Here is a 19,321-nt window from a genome sequence, read left to right as displayed (position 1 = left end):
CCAGGGAGGTCCCCAGCCTCCTGCAGACAAGAGCCTCTGTCCTGATGACCCCGGGTCAGAGCAGGGGCAGCCCGCTGGCACAAAGGCTGGGCTCTGTCTGTGCCCACAGCGGGGGCAGCTGCCCGTGAAGGGCCCTCCTGCCACAATGAGGCCTTTGAGCAGCTGCCGGCGGGGAGCTGAGCTCTCCTTGAAGGCCTGGCTCTCATAAGCTCTGTCTGTGAGGCCACCCTGCCAGGCCGGCAGCTGCTGTGGGGGCAGGGCCCTCACCCCACTCCCTGCTGTGGGCACACAGCCTCCCCAGCCTCTCATGGGGAGGTCTCTGGCCAGAGCAGGCTGCAGGCCAGAGAGCCAGGTGGGGTTTTGGGGTACAGGGCTGCCCCGCTCCCTGCTCCAAAGGGATAGTCCAGGCCTTGCATGTGGAACACGGGAAAGCCCCCATCTCCCCGACCCAGGGATCCCCAACACCCACCACTGCAGGGCTGGGGCTATGCCTCCCTGTGCCCTCTCTTGGCCTCAGTCTACTTGTCTGTAAAAACGGAGCCTCCAAGCACATCCACCATCCCGACCCCCGACCCTTGACCCCCAGCATCTGTGTGAATGTGAATCAAACAGGACTGATGTTTAATGCTCTACTCGGTGCCAGAAGGGTGGTGAGGGCTCAGGGGGTGCCAGCCAGACTACTATCCCATCGCTGCTCAGCCCCTGACCTAGGGGGGCACCTCAGCCTGGTGGCCGAACCTCCCCAAGTCTTGGGTTTCTCCTTAATAAAGTGGGCTAATGCCCCTTTTCAGGGTTGCTATAAAGAGAAAGCCATTTATCAACTTGCCTCTGGTTTGGGAAGCCTTGGTTGGATAAATGAATGAATACCAGAAGCAGCACCTCCTAGGGTCTGGGGAAGGAAAGGAGGAGGAATAAAAGTGGGTGGAGGTGGGGCAGACGTGTAAACCATCACAAAGGAGGCCTGCCAAGTGCTGGGGGGATGGGAGGCAGGAAGAGCTGGTTCCTCAGGCCAGTCAGGGAGGGCTTGATGAGGCAGGCAGCATTCGTCCAATGTGGGGAGTGAGGGTGGCCTTACCCACACAAGAACAGCAAAGGGGTGAGCCACATCATCCACGGGCCTAATGGGGGAGAGACTGGAAGAAAGGCGGGTAGGCCAACTGGGACCAAGCTGAGAAAGCCTGAAATGCCCAGCCAAGGGCTTTAGACTCCATTTCTCAGGAAAGAAAAAGCCAATGATGATCTCCAAGCTAGAGGTTTGATTAAGTATGAGCTCTTTAAACATCTGGCAGTATGTGTGCTAGACAGGCCGGGATGGGGGAGGCCCAGCAGCCCATCTTTCCCATCACTGCAGGTTAGAGAGCCAGCCAGCCAGGAGGGTGCATGACAGGGACTCGGGCCAAGCACAGCCACCCAGGACCTGACCCTCTGTGGGGTCCTAGTCCCAAAGCCAGCCCTGCCTGGGGATCCTGAGGCATGGAGGGGCTGCCCACCCCCGGGCAGACTGGCACCCAGCACAGGAGAACCTTTGAGAGCCCAGAGCCAGCCTGGGTTCAAATCCCACTCTGCCCCACCTTTGTGCAAATGAAGTCACCTCTCTGAGCCTATCTCCTCATCTGTAAAAGGGGGGGCAGTTAAGGACGCCTGAGCCCCACAGTGCTGCTGTGATGATTAAGTTGGACAATGCAGAGAGGGGACCCCTGAGGAAGACTTCTCTGGCCTTCCTCACCTTGGAAGGGGGCCACTGGGAAGCCAGGAAGCCAGGTCTCCGTGGGGCCTGCCTAGAGGCAGTAACACTGCTAAGAGAGGCTGGGCTGTGTGACTGGGATCCTCTGTGCCTCAGTTTCCTTATGAGGTGAGGATTGGGACGCCGTCCAGGAAGCATTCAACATAAAGCATGCGCTCATGGTCCTCAGGAGCTGCCATCGTTGCTCCCCAGCGCCTTAGGAGGCCAAGGCCACTTCCTGTTTCATGGCATCCAGGGGTGCTGGGACTTGTGCAGCCACACAGCTGGCCCACATGGGTGACGTGGGGTCTCTCAGCTGCTCCTTTCTGGCGACCCGCCCCCCCTCCCAGTCTGCAGACCCCAGAGGCCATCTCTCAACTCTGCCCCCTCAGGAGCCAGCAAAGTTGCCACTGCCTCCCACCTGGGCCAAAGTCAGCTGCAGGAGGCTTCAGCCACATGCACACCATCCACACCAGAGTCTGGCAATCAACAAAGCTTGGGGGGTACCCCCTCCGTGGCAGGTCTGGGTCTAGGGTCTTGGATTCTCAGAACCTCTACCAGTCCCCGGAGGACGCAGCCTTCACCTCCCCAAGCCCTCCCCCGGCCCCGGGCCCAGCCACCCCAGTCGCACCCTCACAGGCCTTTACCCACCTCCCCCGCCCTGAACTGGGGAGGGAGGGTGCACCCCCACCCAAGCTGCCCCACGGAAGAGCCCACGCCGCAGAAAGCGGCTGAGTAAATAATGACATTTCCTCCTCTCTCCTGTGCTCTTCGCCCCCTTTCCCTTCCACAAATAAATTATCAACATGCCCAGGTCCCGGCGGAGCGGAGCATATCGCAGGGAACAATGAAAAAGCTTTTAATAGGATTCCAGGAGCTGCAGCCACTCGCTCACGGGCCTAATGGAGATTGCTCCGTGACCACGGGCCGCTCGCGCCCTCCTGGGCCCCCGCACAGCCTGGCTCCTCCTGGGAGCACCGGGGCCACGAGGCCCAGCTGGGCCACCTGCCAACGTCACGACCACTGGGCCTGGAGAGAAGCGGTGGGGGTGGCGGAGGGACGAAGTGCCCATGTAGGCCAGGCTCATCGCACCTGCCCTGCCTGGGGCTGACCCCTCCAGGAAGCCCCCACCCACCTTCCTCCAGGGCTCGGAAGGCCCCTCTTCTCAGAGCCCTTGCCTAGCTCCTCCCACCCCACGCGTGCTGCATGACGTCATGTGTTGGCAGCCTGCAGGTGCCCACACAGGTGCCCGGGAACGCAGGCCAGGCAGAAGGGCAGGGCAGGGCACTCCAGGAGGCCTAGGCTCTGAGGCCGGAGGTGACAGCTGGCGGACTTGGGCAGGTCCCCAGCTCTGGGAGGGGCCCAGTTGACAGAGAAGCTTCAGAGACAAAGCTCAGGCCCCGGAGGCCTTGGGGTTACCCACCACCTCTGCGCCTCAGTTTTCCATCTGTGAGAGCGTGCAAAAAGACCCAGATGGGACTGGGCCACATCTGACTCAATGGTTGCCCTTCCTCGGTGTGACCTAGGCCAAGTCACTTCACCTGTGTCTCAGTTTCCTAGGGAACAATCAGGATAATTATAGAGCCTACCTCAGAGGCCTGCTGTGGGGATTAATCCAGTGAATACCGACGGCACGTAGCAAGTGCAATCTGTGTCACCTACTGCTAGGACGACAATGACCGCCCTCTCCCACACAGTCATGTGTTGGGGGGCTAACAGGATAAGAGGCTATGTCCTAGCTATGCGACCTTGGTCCATCCCTTTATCTGTCTGTGCCTGTTTTCCCTTCTGTAAAACAAGAATTGTGAAGCCTTCGGGAGATCCTGCACAGGTAGAGTCCTTAGCATGGCTCCGTGACAGGTGGCCTAGACAGTAAACGCTCGGTAAAAGCAGCCATGATGGCCTCTCTGCTGCCCTCATGGGATGCATTGAATCCCACTGGTCCCAAGCCTGGCTTCCACCCTGAGGCCTGGCACACAGGAGGTACCCAGAAATCCCCAAGGGGGTCCTGCCTGACCCCACCCACCCTAGAGGACCCAGCCTGGGCAGAAGGTGACATATGAGACCCGACCTTTGCCCGGTAAGGGGCCGGTCAGAGGCTGAGCAAATGCCTTGAGAGCCTGCCTGCCAGATGGGGGGGCCCGAGTGTGGGAGGCTAGTGTGTGCAGCCCCTCCTGGAGGTGCACAGAGCCCAGGGGCAGAGCCCTAGACCTGACGGGGCCTGTCTCATCTGCCCCAGTGTGGTCACTCTAGGTTCCTGTGAAGCCCTTCCATGGACACTGTCACATGCCATCTTCACACAGACCCTGAAGGGCACTCCATCATCCAATTTCACAGGGGTGGAGACTGAGGCACAGCAAGGGAAGCGGTATCCAGGGGCCCCCAGCTGGTGTCAGAGGTTGGATTCAAACCCAGGTCCACCAGACTCCAGAACCGCACACTTTGATTCCACGCAGCCCAGCTGCCTCGTGGTGGGTCCTGACTTCTGCATGGCCCTGGGCAAGGCATTTCTCCACTCTGTGCCTCAGTCTCCCTACTCTCACAGTGGGAAGAAGACGAGTCAGGCAGACCTGGTCAGGCAGAAGTGCCCAGAAGCTGCAGCCCGGTGGTGCCCGGCCGTCTCCATAGCGCGAGCGCAGTGTGACTGGGCCCTTCAGGGCCTTGTGGTCCAACCCCTTGGCCAGCAGTAGTGGGGACACTGAAGCACATACAACCCTACTGTGACTGGCAGGACAGGGGCGGACGTGTGGTCTGTCTCCCTGGACAGGTGGGCAGTCGACAGGGGGTGCAGCCTCTGGGAGGGGGGGAGGGCTTCCGAGGCCCACTGCCCTCTGAGGAGCCCTCTGTACCCACTGGTCAGTGCTCAGCACTGGACCAGCCCCCTACTCGCTCCGCCGCTGCTTCCAAGCAAGTGGCCCTGCCGAACGCCCACCTGATTACTCGGCTCCCTCCCTGGGGCCGCAAGTTAGGTCACAGCGATGACGCTCTCCAAGTCTCCTCAGGTGGAACAGAGCTTGGGAGGGGGCTGTCACTCCGGCGTTTTGTTCCTTTGCACTCAGCCTCTGCCCTAACAGGGGCCTGGGAAAAAACCAAAGGCAACAGACAGCCCTGTCTGGAGGGCAGGAGGGGCAGGGGCTGCAGAGGAAGGGGCCCTGGGTCAGGTGGCGCAGCCACTCGTGCCTTCTAGCAGAGATGTCCTGGGCGTAGGGGTAGGATGTGCAGTTCATTCACCTCACGGCCTGACTCTGCCTGGTTAAGGGAAGGTGGGTTAGGAGGCTTAGGTGTGAGCCTGTGTGTGCAAGAGTCTGTGTGGAAGCTCGAGTGATCGAGAGGTGTGAGCACAGCGCACATTTCTCTCCCGTCCTGATGTGGCCCTGGGAGGACGGGGACATGGACAACTCATTCTGGCCAGCTCCAGGCCTGGCCCACCACAAGCAGCTTCTCTGAGAGAGTGAGACCCGCCTGCACCCCACTGAGCCTAAGTCCCCCACTCAGGGCAGGGGCAGCCCAGCCCAGTCCAGGAGCCCAGTGGCTGACTGAAGCCCACCCTGTGCCTTAACTGGGACAGGCATCCTCGGGCCCATTGCCAACTCCCAGGATCCTGGGACTCGCCAGCAGCCAGATTCCCTGAGCAGAATCGGGCCCCTCAAGTCTGACCACAGAGGAGTATATTGAAATCAAGGTCATCCCAGGAAAGCCAGCAGGCAACTGCTGGGCAGGGTCTGCAGGGAACCTTGGTCAGCATCTGAGCCAGGACCTAGGAGGGTGTGTCCCTTGAGGCCAGCCCAGTCCAGTGGCTTTCATCTCGGGAGGCCCAGCTGCCAGCTCGGGCCCTCTGCTGCCACCCATGCCAGCTCCTGATGGGGGCACTCAGTCCTGGTTCACCATTCATGCACCTGGTCATTGACCCCACACTACGCTTAGCACATACTAGGTGCCAAGGCCCCCTGCCAGGCACTGGGGTGCACCAGTGAACCAGACAGTCTCGCAATCCCTGCCCTCTGCCATCCTGGCTGTGCATCCAGCCCCCGACCCCTCCTCCCCAGCCATTCCACCATTTGGGACCAACAGGCCTGGGGCCCCCTCCACCAAGAAGCCCTAGGTGTCCCCTACAGCCCCCTAAAAACGCAGCTCTTCTCTCTGCTCCCATGCCTCCACCAGGCAGCCCTAGGCAAGACCACCCCCAGGAAAAGCCCATCCTGGCACCAGCACCCAGTGGCATTTTTAAGGACATGTTCCCGGGCAGCATTTCCCAGGCGTCACCAGGGATGGTGATCGAAGGGGCAATGGGGGGCAGGCGAGACACGAGTAATTTGCTTCTGTAGATAAATGCCGGCTCCTCTCCGAAGCCAGTCCCCCCTTTCTTTCCTCCCTTCCTAGCTAGCACACTCGCTCACTCGCTCTCTCTCTTTCTTTCTTTTTTCTTTTTTTTTTACAGTTTGCTAAATCTGTTGTAATCTGGTGCCAACGAGTAATTCAGGCAGAAGGAGGGAAAGGGGAGTGAAAAAAACACGGCCACAGAGCTGCTTCTTGGGAGGAACACAGACGGGAACAGCCAGGGCGAGTGCCTCAGCAACCCTAGTTTTAATCTTGCTTATTATTAAGTACAAAGCCATGCCCCCCCCCCCAGCAGCCCAGCCGCTGCCTCCCTGCCAGCCAGGTCCCCCTGGCGCCCCCACCCCCACCCCGCTGTTGGATGCCTGGGTCCTGCACTCTGCCTGGGAGGCAGTGTCCCCTAGTGGTTAGCTGAGCCCCATACAGCCGGGTCCTGGTGCCTCCGTCCCAGCTTCCTCCAGCCCGCCCCTGCTCTGCCCGGTGCCCCATTCAGAGCCAGGAGACGGTTTCTAAAGAACCCCCTTTGGCACTAGCAGCCCTCCGTCTACATAGGGGCCACTGTCCCATCACAAACAAGCCCAAATATTCTCCCTCCCAGCCCACCAAATGCTGGGTCAGCCTGCCCACGCAGGTGGATACTCAGCTCTCGGAAACAGGGACCCGCGCAGCAGGACTGGGCAGACAGTCTGCAAGGCAGACCCAGGAGTCCTGAGAGATAAAGGTGGACAGGCCAGCAGAGACCCCGGGAGACAGACCACGGTCCAGACGCCTGAGGCTGCTGCATATACCCCCCACGCTCCCCACACCTGCCAAGGGGTCTGCACACACACAGCCCCCCTTTTCGCTCTGTCTGCTAGGCCCATCGTTCTTGTGCTCTTCCTCATTGACTTCTCCCCCACTTCACATATTGGCTCAGGCGCCTCCTTCTGCGACCCCCAGTCCCCAACGGGCTTCTCTGACACCCAGCCTCGCGGGGCCAACACCCGCTCTGCGTCCAGGCTCCCCTACTCTGTGGGAGGGAAAGTTCCCGATTACTGGCTGACCCCTATTCCCAACTCTAGGGTGCCTGAGGGCAAGACTCAGGGTTGTTTTGTTTCCCTCTTTTTTCCCCAGAGTCCAGCACTGTGCCTGGCCCATAACCAGTGCTCAACACCTAGCTCACGAATAAATGAATGAATGAACAAACGAACAAGCAAATGAACAAGCAAGGAAGGAGGGAGAGAGGGAAAGACAGAAGAGCCAGAGGTGTTACCTCCTTGCCCCCACCTGCCACAGTAATGCCCACGGCCTGCCCCCTCCATCCCCTCCCGCCAGCCCCAGCTCCCCAGCTCCTCAGCTCTCCAGCTCCCCAGCTCCAAGGACAGGAGGCAAGTGAATGGTGAGAGTTTAAAACCCAGGGCTGTGTCGAATCCAGCAAACAACTTCCACAGGCGACTTGAGGCCCCCAAATGCTGACGTCATCTGCAGAGCCGCTGACCCCAGGGAGCAGCTGGGCTCTGGGGGCCCATAGGCGGCAGTAAACAGGCATCCACCGGCTGCGCAGGCAAACAAGGCCTGCACAATGCAGCCCCTCTCTGTGGAACCCTCTCTGCTCCAGCTGCTGCCAGGGAATGTCAAACTGGCTGCTGGGGGTAAGCAGAGCCTGGCAGGGGCACCCTGGGGTCACACTGTCCTTCCCCTCTCCCCTCTGGCCATCCGGCCTGCTCCCCACCACCCCAGCCTTCCCAGGGTGACTGCCCCACCGCAGAGGACAGAATGCACAAGCCAGGGGAGGCCTGAACTTTGTCTCGGGGAAAACAACCCAGGTGGTTCTGGGGGAGGAACCCCCCCCCCAAATCCACAGAGGGCTGTGCATCCGGGGCATGAGCAGGCGAGAGGCCTCAGCTGGGCCCGCCGTTCCATAGGCCCGGCAGTCTCCCCTAATGGTGAGCACCCACCAGCCAGTCTGGCAGCCTGCAAGTGTTTAAGACCTCCAGCCACATCCACACCCCTCACCACCCTCCTGGTCCATACATCAGCTCACAGCCCACACACCTCATCCTGTGAGGGCCTCAAGGCAAAAACCCCTGAGCCTTACCCCGTCCCTCCTAGAACATTCTCACCGCTGCTTGGGGCCAGGCACTGGAGCTGGCATCCCTGGCAGCAAATGGGGGACATCCCACCTGAAGTGGGCTTTGGTGGCGGGGGTGGGGGCCAAGTCAGTCTCTCCTGTTACCCCAAGGCTAGAAGAAACCCTTCACAAATGAGGGGTAGAGATCCCCAGAGCCCCACATTGCTAAGATAAACTCTGGGCTAGGAGCTTCACATGCAGCAGCCCGTAGTGGGGCTCCCAAGGTGACTCGACCTTCCCGAGGAGGATATTTGAAGCCCAACAAGATCCAGTCACTTGCTCTAGGTCAGCAGGCCAGGCAGAGAAACCCTCCCAGGAACCACAAGTCACAAGGACCCTTGGGTGGAAGGGCCGACCAGCCAGACTCCCATTTCTGGGCCCTGACTCCAGGGCAGCCTAGCCGATCAGGGAGGTAGCTGTCGACGGGTCCCAGCTCCCAGAGTGGGGCCATCCACACTGCAGAGCAGGGCACCTACTTGCTTGCCGCCGCTCCTGAGCCACCTGTCTCTTCCCCTAGCCCAGAGCCTGCCAAGCATGCCCCACCTGGCACCAAACTCTCTACCTCCCTGCCTCTGCCCGATGCCTCTATCCCAGCTGAGTGGGCAGAGAGGGCTGTGCCCAGTGAACCTCAAGGGCCTCATCCTCCCCTGCACCAGGGCACCTGCTTCTTGACAACTGCCATTGCGCGAGGCCTCTATGGGCAGTCAGCTGGTTCCAGGCCTGCCTCTTCGTCCCTTGACACCCACCATTTCAGGTCCACCTGGACCTCGCATCTATCTCTCTGCTAATTTGGAAGCTAGTATAGACACAACCTGCCCATCTTGTGTGCCTTGCTCCTGTACTTAGGGTGCCCCCCATTCTCATGAAGTGGGACAACCACTGTATCCTCCTATGCAGACAAGAAAGCAGGGTCCCCAGAGGCTACAGGCCTGGGGTCACCAGCAGGCAACACAGCCACCAGGCCCCAGTCTACAGAGCTGAGTTGTGCTCCCCTCGAGCCCTGGTGGCAGGTGATGTGATAGTGTGGCAGCACCCCTCCCTATCACCTCCTTAAAAACAAACTAGGTGCACCTCCCAGGGATGTTAGAGAAGAAGCCACAGGGAGGGTGCCATTGCCGCTGACCATCAGCGTCAGGCTGCAATCCACCCACAGCCCCCTGGCAGGGGGGAATCTGACCCCCAACCCCTCTGAAGCCTCTGCATGTGCACTCAGTTCTCAGGGACCTCTTCAGCTCAGGAGCAGGACATCTGTCCCACTCCCTTCGTTTTATAATGTAGTCCCATCCCCCGCCAAGCTAAGCCTCAGGTGGAGAGGACAGTGGACCTCATTCACCAACAGGGGAAACTGAGTCTCAGAGAGGTGAAGGGACCTGCAAGCCGTAGGTAGTAAAGCAAGGGCACACGGACGGTGCGAGCTGTGAGCATGGTCTAGAGGAAGAGGCTGCCCCTGGGCGTGCCTGCCTTGAACTCGCTCTGGGGAGGCTTTGTGTGCAAATGTCCGGTCTCTGTGTCTCTGTGGGATCATGGGGCCAGCGTGTTCACGTATTGCCCCCACATACACACACTCCAGTCGGCCTGCCTGCCCTACTCCCAAAGCTGCCCATGCATGGCCCTTCAGCTGGGACGTGACAGCCCCTTGGCTCCTCCTGCCCCTCAAACCTACCAGGGCCGCCTCGCTGCCTGCCCAGCTGGGCAGCATCCCCTCCTGGGCACTGGCCCTGGCAGCTCAGGCCATTTCCATTTTAAACCTCCGAGGAAGCCCTGAACAGTCGCCCACGGAGTCGGCACCAGCTGACAGGTGATGTTTGCGCCTCTCCTCCAGGGGCTGGCAGGAAGAGATGCAGTTGGCTTTCACTCCAGAAACCTGAGCCTGGAGCTCTGAGTGTAGCCACCCTGTCCACGGCTGCTGGGCAGACAGGGGTATGCCCCAGCCCACATCCCTCTGCCAGGGGCACGCTGCCTCCCGCGAGGCTCTGTGCACCCACACAGGCAGCCTTCTCCCCAGTTCCTAAGCCACCTGGGGGCAGGGGGGCTGGCCTCTGTGCTTCCTGAGGATGCAGGGGCCGGGGTGGGGCCGGGCAGGGAAGGACCCAGCCATCCCCACCCGCCGCCCCCAGCCCCAGCTTTATTTATTCCCATCAGGGCTCTGCCTTCGGCCGCAGGGGCCTGGCATACCTCAGCTGGGCTGTAGTCTCTTAAAACCACACACCCCAGAGAGCCTGGCAGCCCCGAGGCTTGGGAAGCCTGGGGCAGCCCCCTGATATCCCTGCTCCACAACTTTCTCCACCTCGGAGAGCTCTGATCAGCGAGGCTCCCTGCAGCTGGGCAACACCACTCCCCAGCCTTCTGCCCCTGGGTCTCCAGCCCCGGAGAGGAGGAGCTGTGCCCGCGCCGGCAACCAGCTTTGGAGGGGCCCCGCCGCCCCCGCCTCTAGCCTGGCCACCCCACCCCGTTGCACGCCCGGGTGCAGCGCCCAGGCCCCCGACCCCACACGGGGTTGACAGTCCACAGCCCGCAGAGGGAGGGAAGTTGGAGGCTGCTCGTGCCCCCCCTGAAGTCGTTTTAAAAATAAAACCTCGCTCCAGCCGTGACTCACGCGGCTGCTGGGGCCGGGAGCGAGGCTCCGGGGCCGGCGGCTGCCTCTCCCCGCGCGCCCCGAACCCTCCGGACCCCGCCAGCCGGGCCGCCTCCCTTGCGGGCGCAGCCAGGACCCGGACCGGGGCTCCGAGGGAGCCCCCGCCCTTTCCTGCCCCCGCTCGGGCGAGTGGCGCCGCGGGCGCTCGGCTGCCGACCTGGCCTGGCCCCCCCCAAGTCCCCAAGGCTGCGCGGCCCCCGCGGCGCCTCGCGCACTCCCGGCCCCAGCCCGCCGCCCCGGCGCCCGGCCCCGCACCCTCCTCACCTGCGCGGGGCCGGGGAGGCGGGTCTCCTCGGGAAACTTTGCGGCGACGGCTGCAGCCTCAGGGGTTATTCCAAGGAGCGGGCGGGAACCGGGGCCGGAGGGCGCCCAGGGGGGCCCGCGGCAGGAGCCCCCGGCGCGCGGCGGAGCGCGGTGGCGGGCCCGGGGCGGGGGGCGCGCGGCGGCGCATCTGCCCGGCTCGGGTGCCCGGCGGGGCCGTGGGGCGTGCGCGAGGTGCGCCCGGGGCCGGGGTGCGTGTGCCCGTGGGTGCGCTCGGCGAGGCGAGGCGAGGGCCGGCAGCGGGGCTTGGGCGAGCGGCGGCGGCGAGCAGGGCGCGGGGAACCAGGCTGCGCGGCCGCCTCTTCCCTCGCGGCGGCGGCGGCGGCGGGGGCAGTGCGTGCAGGCGCGGAGCGGGAGGGGGAGGGAGGGGAGGGAGGGGAGGGGAGGGGGCAGGCCGGGTGGGGGAGAGGGCGGGGCGGGCGCGGGGCGGGGGCGGGGGCGCCGCGCTGCGCACTGGCCGGCGGGACCCGGCGCGGGAGGCTACGCCGCCGCGCGGGGACTCGGGCCCAGCCGGGGACAAACGGCCTCCGCGTCCTCCTCCCCTGCCCGCGGCTAAAACGGCTGGGGGCGGGGAGGGGGCTTGGCGGGAGGAGGTGGGGGCACTAGCGCGCCCGGGGCGAGAAGGGGGTTTCCAAAACCAACCTCCGGCTCCGGGGAGGGGGACGGAGAAAGGGGTTCTCCCTCGCGTGCCGCCTCCCCCTGCACCTCTCCTCCCTGCACCCACTCATTCATCCGCCGTTCCAGTCGTTCGTTCATTCATTCATTCATTCATCTGTCCACCGGTGCTTTCATTCACAAACGGGCGGCCACCGCCTACTCTGTGCCAAGGTATCCGCTTCCCCCATGCCCCTTCCCCACGGAGACCCCCCCACCCGCCTTCCTCTAAACACCCAATCCTTACTCCCTGCGGGGCTCCACCCAGCTGCCCTAGTGGGGCACTGCCCCAGTCTGATCCCCAGCCTGCCTCCCCCTCCCTGGCCCATTGTCACCTTGAGCGGGTTACTTAACCTCTCTCAACCTCAGTGTCCTCTGCTGTAAAATGGGAGCATTAGCAATCTACCTCCAAGAGTACCTGCCAGGCTTGAAGGAGACCTGGAATGGCAAAGTGAAGGCAGTGCCTGGCACTCTTCAGGGACTCAGGAAATGTCTGCACCTGTTGTGTGTGGGGTCTGGTGTGTGGCTGTGGGGTGGTGGACCAGGCCTCCCTCCTCTTAGCCTGGAAAAGTCCAAGTGCTCTTGGCATTCTGTAGGATGTTAAGGAACCCTGCCTGCCCAGCCTCAGGCCTGGCCAGACCTTGTCACCCAGCCTAGCTATCCCGTTCTGCCATCCATGTCCCTGGAGGATTGCTCTGAGCGGATCCCTGCCTCTGCCCAGACGAGGCCCCACTGCTCTCAGGTCCGGGCCCAGACTCCCCACAATCTGGCTGGGATCCCTCCCCCAAGACCCATCACCATGTCTCCCACCCACTGTCCCAAATCCAAGCCTGTGTTGGATGCCTCCAGGAGCCCATCACTCTCCTTTCTTTGCTGTCCTTGCAGGCTTAGCCAGGCCCCCCCTAGTCTGGGATGCCCTCCCAGATTCTCCCTGGGGGAAGGTCTCTTCAAGGCATGAGGGATGGGATGAGGGATGCAGCCCCTCTCTCCCCTGTCTCCCTGTCTCCGGTGCTCTCCCATCCCCCATCCCTCTCACTCTCAGCCGGGGAGCAGAGTGAGGCCTTCCCTTCTGTCTTCAGGTGAGCACCCCTGCCTTTGCCCTTCTGGCCTCTCCCCCTCACCTCTCTCTCCCTTCTCATTTCTTTTCCCTTAACTCCCTCTCTTCCTTCTATTGCTTTCTACTCAATTCACCAAACAGCTATTTTTTCTCCCAATTTTTATTTATTGCCCAAACAACATTAAACCAACAATAAGGGGAAGAAAAATCATCCACAATGCCACCACCCTGTGGCGTCAACAGCCCCCGTTCCTCTGCTCCCTTCCAGGCTTGTCCGTGCACGGTCGGCTGTAATTTTTACAGAGCTGTGGTTTCTGTTCCACCACCCCAGACCCCCAGATGGATGGGGAGCCCTGGGGCTCTGTCGTCCCTCCATCAGGGCACTGAGCATGTTGCTCAGGAATTATGCACCCCTCTTCTAAACCGAATCATTTGGAGGAGGGACCCCTTCCACTCACTGCCTCAGAGTGGACTGGATGGGATGGCTATAGCTGTATATGTTGCAGTTAGATCTCAAAATATCATCTTCATAATTGCGGTTCTAATGGTTGCATGATATTCCACCGAGCTGATGTACCGTAACTTGCTCAGCCGTGCCTGGTGGCTGCACAGAGCTCAGGGAATATTGATGGAGATCCACTGTGCGCTGGTCACTTTTGAGGCACCAGAGACCAAAGGTGAATCGCCGTGCTGGACCTTGCCCTGGCCGAGCTGGAAATCCAGCAGGAGGGATGGTCACCTAGACAGTGACGGCTTAGCAGGATCTTGTGGAAACAGACTCAGTCACCACATGAGCCCATAACACCGGCTCATCCAAGGACGGCTTTCCAGAAGAGGTGGCTCCTGAGCGAGGTCTTGGAGGGTCCAGAGGAATGTTCTGGGCAGATACCAGAAGCTCCGTCTACCTTTGCTCCCAGGGCCTATGACATGAAAGAGCCTGGGGCTTGGAGATCAAGAGGTGTTGGCTGGAGCTGGGAGGAGGAGGCAAGGGGCTGTGGTGGAAGATGAAGTGACACATCAGCCAGCCCTGGGAGTGCAGGGCTTTGAACAAGCCTGGGGGGGGGGGGGGGGTCTGGCCTTTATCTTCAGAGGAGTAGGGTGCCAGGGAGGGAGTGTAAATGCAGCAGGGGCACCATCAGTTATGAGATTCAGCAGGATCACTTGTTCACTCAACAGAAGTTTCCTAAGCACCCCCCAACCATGTGTTGTGGGGCTCCAGTGGTGCAGGGGGATGGGGCCCCGATCCCCAAGGGCTGAATTTGCTTGGAGCCGCGCTCTCAGACATGCCCTCGGTAGAAGGCAGCACGAGTCACCCAGGGACGATTTGTGGCTTCAACCTTGGGCTCGCCGAGCCCGGGCTCCTGTACTCCCAGGGCGGCAATAACCCGGGCAGCATCTGCAGCCAGGTGTGGCGGGCCCTACACTGGACAGTCAAGGTCACCCTGGCCCTGCCAGAAGCACCCCTGCCTCCTGCCTCCTGCCTGTCCTCTCAGGAGTCCCTAGACCTGGAATCTGCTCCCTGCCTCACCACTTACCCACTGGTGACCCTGGACATTATCTCTGTTCCTCAGTTTTCTTATCTTCGTGGGGTCATCACAGACCTTGGAGGGCTATGGTGATGGTCCAATGAGGTGACAAGAGGAGAGTGCTTTGTATAGCTTGAAGCCGCGGCAGTGGGACTCACCATGGTTAGACTGTTGTCACCCCAGGATGAACCAGCTTTGGTCCTGTTTGGGCCTGTTCTGGGCTGAAGCTAGGGGAAGCGTTGGCCTGATTCTTGTGGGGAACAGAGTGGCCCCATTGGCGGGCCGTGAACATTACTAGGAACCCTTCAGCCCCAGGCTTTGTCCTGGGTGCCCAGGAATGAAGGCCCACGGGCTAGTGGTTGGGGGTCAGCGCTGCTGAGAGGGCAGAGAGCAGATGTTCAGAGGACATGACCTTGGGAGTCAGCCAGCCCCCTGAAAGACAGACTCAGCTTCCCCCACTGGCCACTGCTTGGGCAGCATCTTCAGGGAGGGGCAGACCTCCAGCCCCCAGCCGGAACAGGAGGGCCTCCTAATGGACTTTCTGTCCCATCTCTGGATTCTTGGTCTTAGAGATCACTGCCCTCCGAAATCCCCATGGTCCTCTGGGTCTGGGGGCCCCTGAATGGGGTGGAGCAGAGTCACAGTCACTGGAAACCTGTCCCGCCTGTCTTCCGTATGTGTGCCCCTCCTCGTGATGGCCCAGCGTGCCCTGCGAGGTCTCCCTGCATCACAGGCACCAACCTGCGGATTGGCTGCCTGTGCACACCTGGCCCGACATACATACCTGCCTCGCCAGAAAGTCCCCTCAGCTTCTCTCACTTCTCCAATCCCTGTCCTGATGCCGCTGATCCCCAGTCACCGTCAGCGTCACCGCGGTGCTCTCACCTCCCCATCCCGCACAGCACGGAAGGTCGGGAGGTCGGGGCTTCTCCCCATGCATACGGGAGGGATGCGGGCGCCCCAGGGCCCCCGGACAGAGCTCGGGCGGAGCAAGGGCGAGGCCTCGGCCTGGAGGAAGTCCCCGAGAGGGCGCTCCAGGGAGTGGGCAGAGCGGAGGCCAAGGCAAGCAGGACAAAGCCGACAAGTGGCGTGGGCAGCAAGGGGAGCCCGAGGGGCCAAGGAAAGGCCTGCGGGGCAGCTGGCGGGGGGAAGCCGGGGCCCGGCGGAGCTCACGGTTCCCTGGTTCCCTTCCTCCTCGCCTGGCCTGCGCTCTTCCGTGCCGCTCACGTCTCTATCCAGGCCTTGCCAGTCCTGCCCTGGGAGTGGCCTCCCCCGGCCTCTTGCCTAATGAGGCGGCCCCGTTCGTTCAACTTCTCCAGCTTCTCCACGTGTGCGCTTTAGCCCAGTCGGTGATCACCTGCGATCTGTGGGCCTGGCTTTTTCATCCGCGGGGACCCTAGCGTCTCTGCAGCCCGTGTGGCCGCCGGTTTGCTTCCTTCATGGTACGTGGTACATAAGACAGTGGGAGATCTTTCCACGATGTGGGTTTTGTCAGCGTCCGCCTCCCGCAGCAGACTGTGAGCAGCCTGAGGGCACCGCCTGGGCCCACCCGAGTCCCTCTGTGTCCCCAGCACCTGCCCTGCCGCGGTCCCTGTCGCTTTCGCTGTCTGGAGAGCAGTCAGGTGTTGCTGCACAAGTGAATGAATACCACGTGAAATAAGCCTCAGGCTAACTGAAAACAGCCCGGCAAGGCAAGGGTGACAGAGCTGCCCAAGGCCAACTGTCATTTGTCAAACTGGCGACTGCCCCAAGATGATGGTTCCAGGGGGTTCGGAGGGGGCCAGACACGCTTCCAGCCAACTGGGCAGAGGGGCTGAGGGTGGCGAGCCAGCCCACCCTGCCCAGCCCTGGCAGGACCACTGAGCAGGCCTGTCTCTCATGACCCTGCTCTCCCTTGGGAGCCTCGTCTTCTCCCCACAAATGACATCACCGCCCCCCCACCCCTCATCTCTGCCAGACATGCGGGGCTGCTTCTCCCTCACTCCCTCCCTCCCCAGCCATTATTCCCAGCAGAGGTAATGCTTTTTATGGTGATTTGAGCATTTCTGGACTCTGGCTATCATTCACCTGTTACACACATCTCAAGTTCAGGAAGGGAGAAGTGAATTGTGTCCTGAAGGACAGTCCAGGTGGAGGGAATGATATGTGCCAAGGTGTGGTGGGGCGGATGGTGCTGGGCACAGAGGGTCGTGAAGAGGGGAAGCAGAGGTGAGGCTAGAAATGCAGGCTTGATTAGGAAGGCATCTTGGCAAGATTCAGGGGAGCCTGAGGGCCTGAGGAGGAGAAGGGGATGGCAGGTGGAAGATGAATGGGTGGGAGAACTCTCACCTAGGATTTGGAGTTTGGAGCCTCAGACACTCCTGCTAGGGCCCTTGCCTCCAGTGACGCCCCTCACGACCACTGTACCTCTCCTGACACCCTGCAGGGGCTCCAAACTCTGTCCTCCTCTTCACCTCCTTCTTCCTCCCCATCCACCCCTCACCCCCACCCCCATCCCTGCCAGTCCAAGTTTACTGCTTCTGTCTACACCACACAGAGGCTCCTGGGGCCTGATGCCCCAGCAGGCCACCTCCTTGGGGACTCAGACAGCTTCTGGCTCCTTCCTCTTGGGTCCTCTCTGTCTTTCCAACAGGCTCCAACACCTCTGGGCAACTCAAGACACTGAAAATAATGTGGGTAGGTGCCAGGGAGAGTGTGCAGATGGGATGTCCTAAGCTCAGGGTCTCCCTCCCCGAGTCCTGGTGGTCCAGGGCTCCCTCACCTGCCACGCACAGGTGCAGCGGAGCCTGGCAGGTTCCAAGCTAAGTACACTGCTGGGATGGGGTGCTAGAAGAAGCTCGAGCAGGGGGAGAGAGGAAAGGGGGAGGGTGCCAGCCTCGGGCTTTGGGGGGGGGAGGGGGCGTTGCCCAGCAACCACCAAGCTGCGAGGAGGGATTCTTAAAGAGCTGAGCAGAAAGGCTGGGCTTTGGAGGGGCTGAGGCACGGCCTCGCATACCAATGGCTGCTACAGCTAGGCTGCTCCCATTCCCTCCTCCTCTCTTCCCTCCTAGGAGTGGAGCCCCAGCTGGGAGAGCAGGAGGTCAGGGAGGAGGGGTGCTCAGCCCCAGGGATCTGAGGCTTGCCAGGGCAGGAGCCAGGCTGGGGTCCTATCTTATCCCCAGAGGACGAGGCCCTGGGGTGGGGCAGGGAGATGGCCACCCTGAGGCCTACAGGGCAGAGGGCGCCCCCAGCTCCCCAACCCTCAGGGTCTGGGATGGGTTAAGACCTAGGACTCCTCACCCCTACCCCACTCGACCCTGCCCGTGGGCCTCCTGGCACCCCTGCCAAAGGAGCACTCGATTGATTGATTGATTGATTGATTGATTGATTGATTTAGATTTTAGATTTTATTTATTCATTCATGAGGGACACACAGAGAGAGGCAGAGACATAGGCAGAGGGAGAAGCAGGTTCCCTGTGGGGAGCCTGATGCAGGACTCAATCCCAGGACCCTGGGATCACAACCTGAGCTTACGGCAGATGCTCACCTAGGCATCCCAGGAACACTTGTTTTAGAGCCACACAGAACTGCCTCCTCGTTGCTAAGGGCCTTGAAGAAGCTCCCTCCCCAGCCTGGGTCCTGAGAGGCACAGACAGCAAAGGAAGCAGCCGGACCAGCTGTGTCCGGTGGGTAAAATTTCTGGGGAAGCCCCTCCTAGTGTCTAACTTAAATTCTCTGTGGAGCAAGTGGTGGCTGCCTCTCTTCTGAGAAGGGAATGTTTGTTTGGCCCCAGTACAGAATCTAATATTCCAGAAAGCACCGAGGGTAAGGAGTCAGCCGTGTGGTCTTCTTCTCATTCCCTTCCTTTAAGGGCCTCATTTTTCCATTCTGTGCATGGAGGAGCTGGGCTAGACTGAGGGTGCCTTGCCGGGATCCAAGGAGGAGCCTCTGGATGTCTGCACCCTCTCTGAAATCATGGGGAGAACTGCCTCCTGGCTTCCTGCAATGGTGGAGGGTGGAGGGGTCAGGAGGGTGGGGGCCCCAGCCCCCCACCATTTCCTCACACACAAGTGCTCCTTCCATTGACCAGATTGCACCACATTTGGAAGCTGATCCTGTGCCCGATCCAGTCCTGTTTCCCATGGTCCTCTAATTGGTCCCTGTGGGTTCAGTATTACCTCTCCTGGCCCTCTATCAACTCATCCTCAGCCACCCCCATCCTCCCCCAACCCTTTCCCGCTCCTCCCTCCAGGTCTACCCTCCAATCTTCCCTACCTCAGCTCTGAGGAGGGTCTTTCTCAAGTGCCATCCTGACCCCACTGCTCCAAGCTCCAGCACCTGCATGGCTCCCCACCATGGGAGATGGATCACAGACCCCTGGGTCTGGCTGACCCTCTGCCCTCAACTTGACCCCACTGCCCTCTGCAGAACTGCCTCACCCACAACTCACCCTCCCTAACACACGGAGCTCATTCATCCTTCCAGACTTTATGACCAGAGGTCAAATCAATCTCTGTTGAGTGAATGAATGATACTAAGAGAAGCTCTTTGGTGACAGGTCTGTGCTGGCTTCTGGGGTACAGGAATGAACAAGGCAGACTAGGTCATCTCCCATAGGCTGCCATGCTGGTAACAAAACCAGTAAACAGATTTAAAGACAAGATCATTTATGGGACCAAGGTGTAGTCTCCAAAATAAACAAAGGTGATTTGGCTGGGTGGTCAGAGGAGGCCTCTTAGCGGAGGTGACACTTTCATTGAGACTTGAAAGATAAGAAGCCAGTCTGGAAAGAGCTGAAAGACCGTGCCAGGCAGAGGGAGCGGTATATGCAAAGGCCCTGGAGCATAGAAGAACCAGACTATTCAAGGAAGAGATAAAAGGTCAGGACACGGTGGCAGGTGGTGTGCAGAGTGTGGTATGCAGCCATGTATTCATGGAGAGGAATATGGATTTTATTCTAGGTGTAATAGGAAGCTATTT

The 19,321-nt window shown here is 60.8% G+C and overlaps 2 protein-coding genes and 1 long non-coding RNA gene across 5 annotated transcripts in view; 1 reads left to right on the top strand and 2 right to left on the bottom strand.

Moving 5' to 3' along the window:
* The window catches only part of FLRT1 (fibronectin leucine rich transmembrane protein 1), an 81,281-nt gene extending 70,055 nt beyond the window's left edge, over positions 1 to 11,226 (bottom strand). For 2 of the 3 annotated variants that reach the window (XM_072789643.1, XM_072789645.1), the window contains exon 1: positions 11,068 to 11,226. The gene's annotated coding sequence lies outside the window, so the exon portion shown is untranslated. The remainder of the gene's footprint in view (positions 1 to 11,067) is intronic. The other variant, XM_072789644.1, reaches the window with a different exon arrangement.
* Positions 1 to 19,321, top strand: part of MACROD1 (mono-ADP ribosylhydrolase 1) — a 150,132-nt gene that overhangs the window by 106,206 nt on the left and 24,605 nt on the right.
* Positions 12,980 to 15,947, bottom strand: LOC140612349 (uncharacterized). The gene is made up of 2 exons (XR_012013621.1): positions 15,146 to 15,947; positions 12,980 to 13,827 (listed from the first exon to the last, which is right to left on the bottom strand). It is a non-coding gene; the product is annotated as an uncharacterized lncRNA (long non-coding RNA).

The sequence above is a fragment of the Canis lupus genome, chromosome 21, assembly GCF_048164855.1.
Source record: "Canis lupus baileyi chromosome 21, mCanLup2.hap1, whole genome shotgun sequence".
In the NCBI taxonomy this organism is placed as follows: domain Eukaryota; kingdom Metazoa; phylum Chordata; class Mammalia; order Carnivora; family Canidae; genus Canis; species Canis lupus.
Note: the sequence above shows the minus strand (reverse complement) of the source record. Positions and strands in the feature narration are given on the sequence as shown.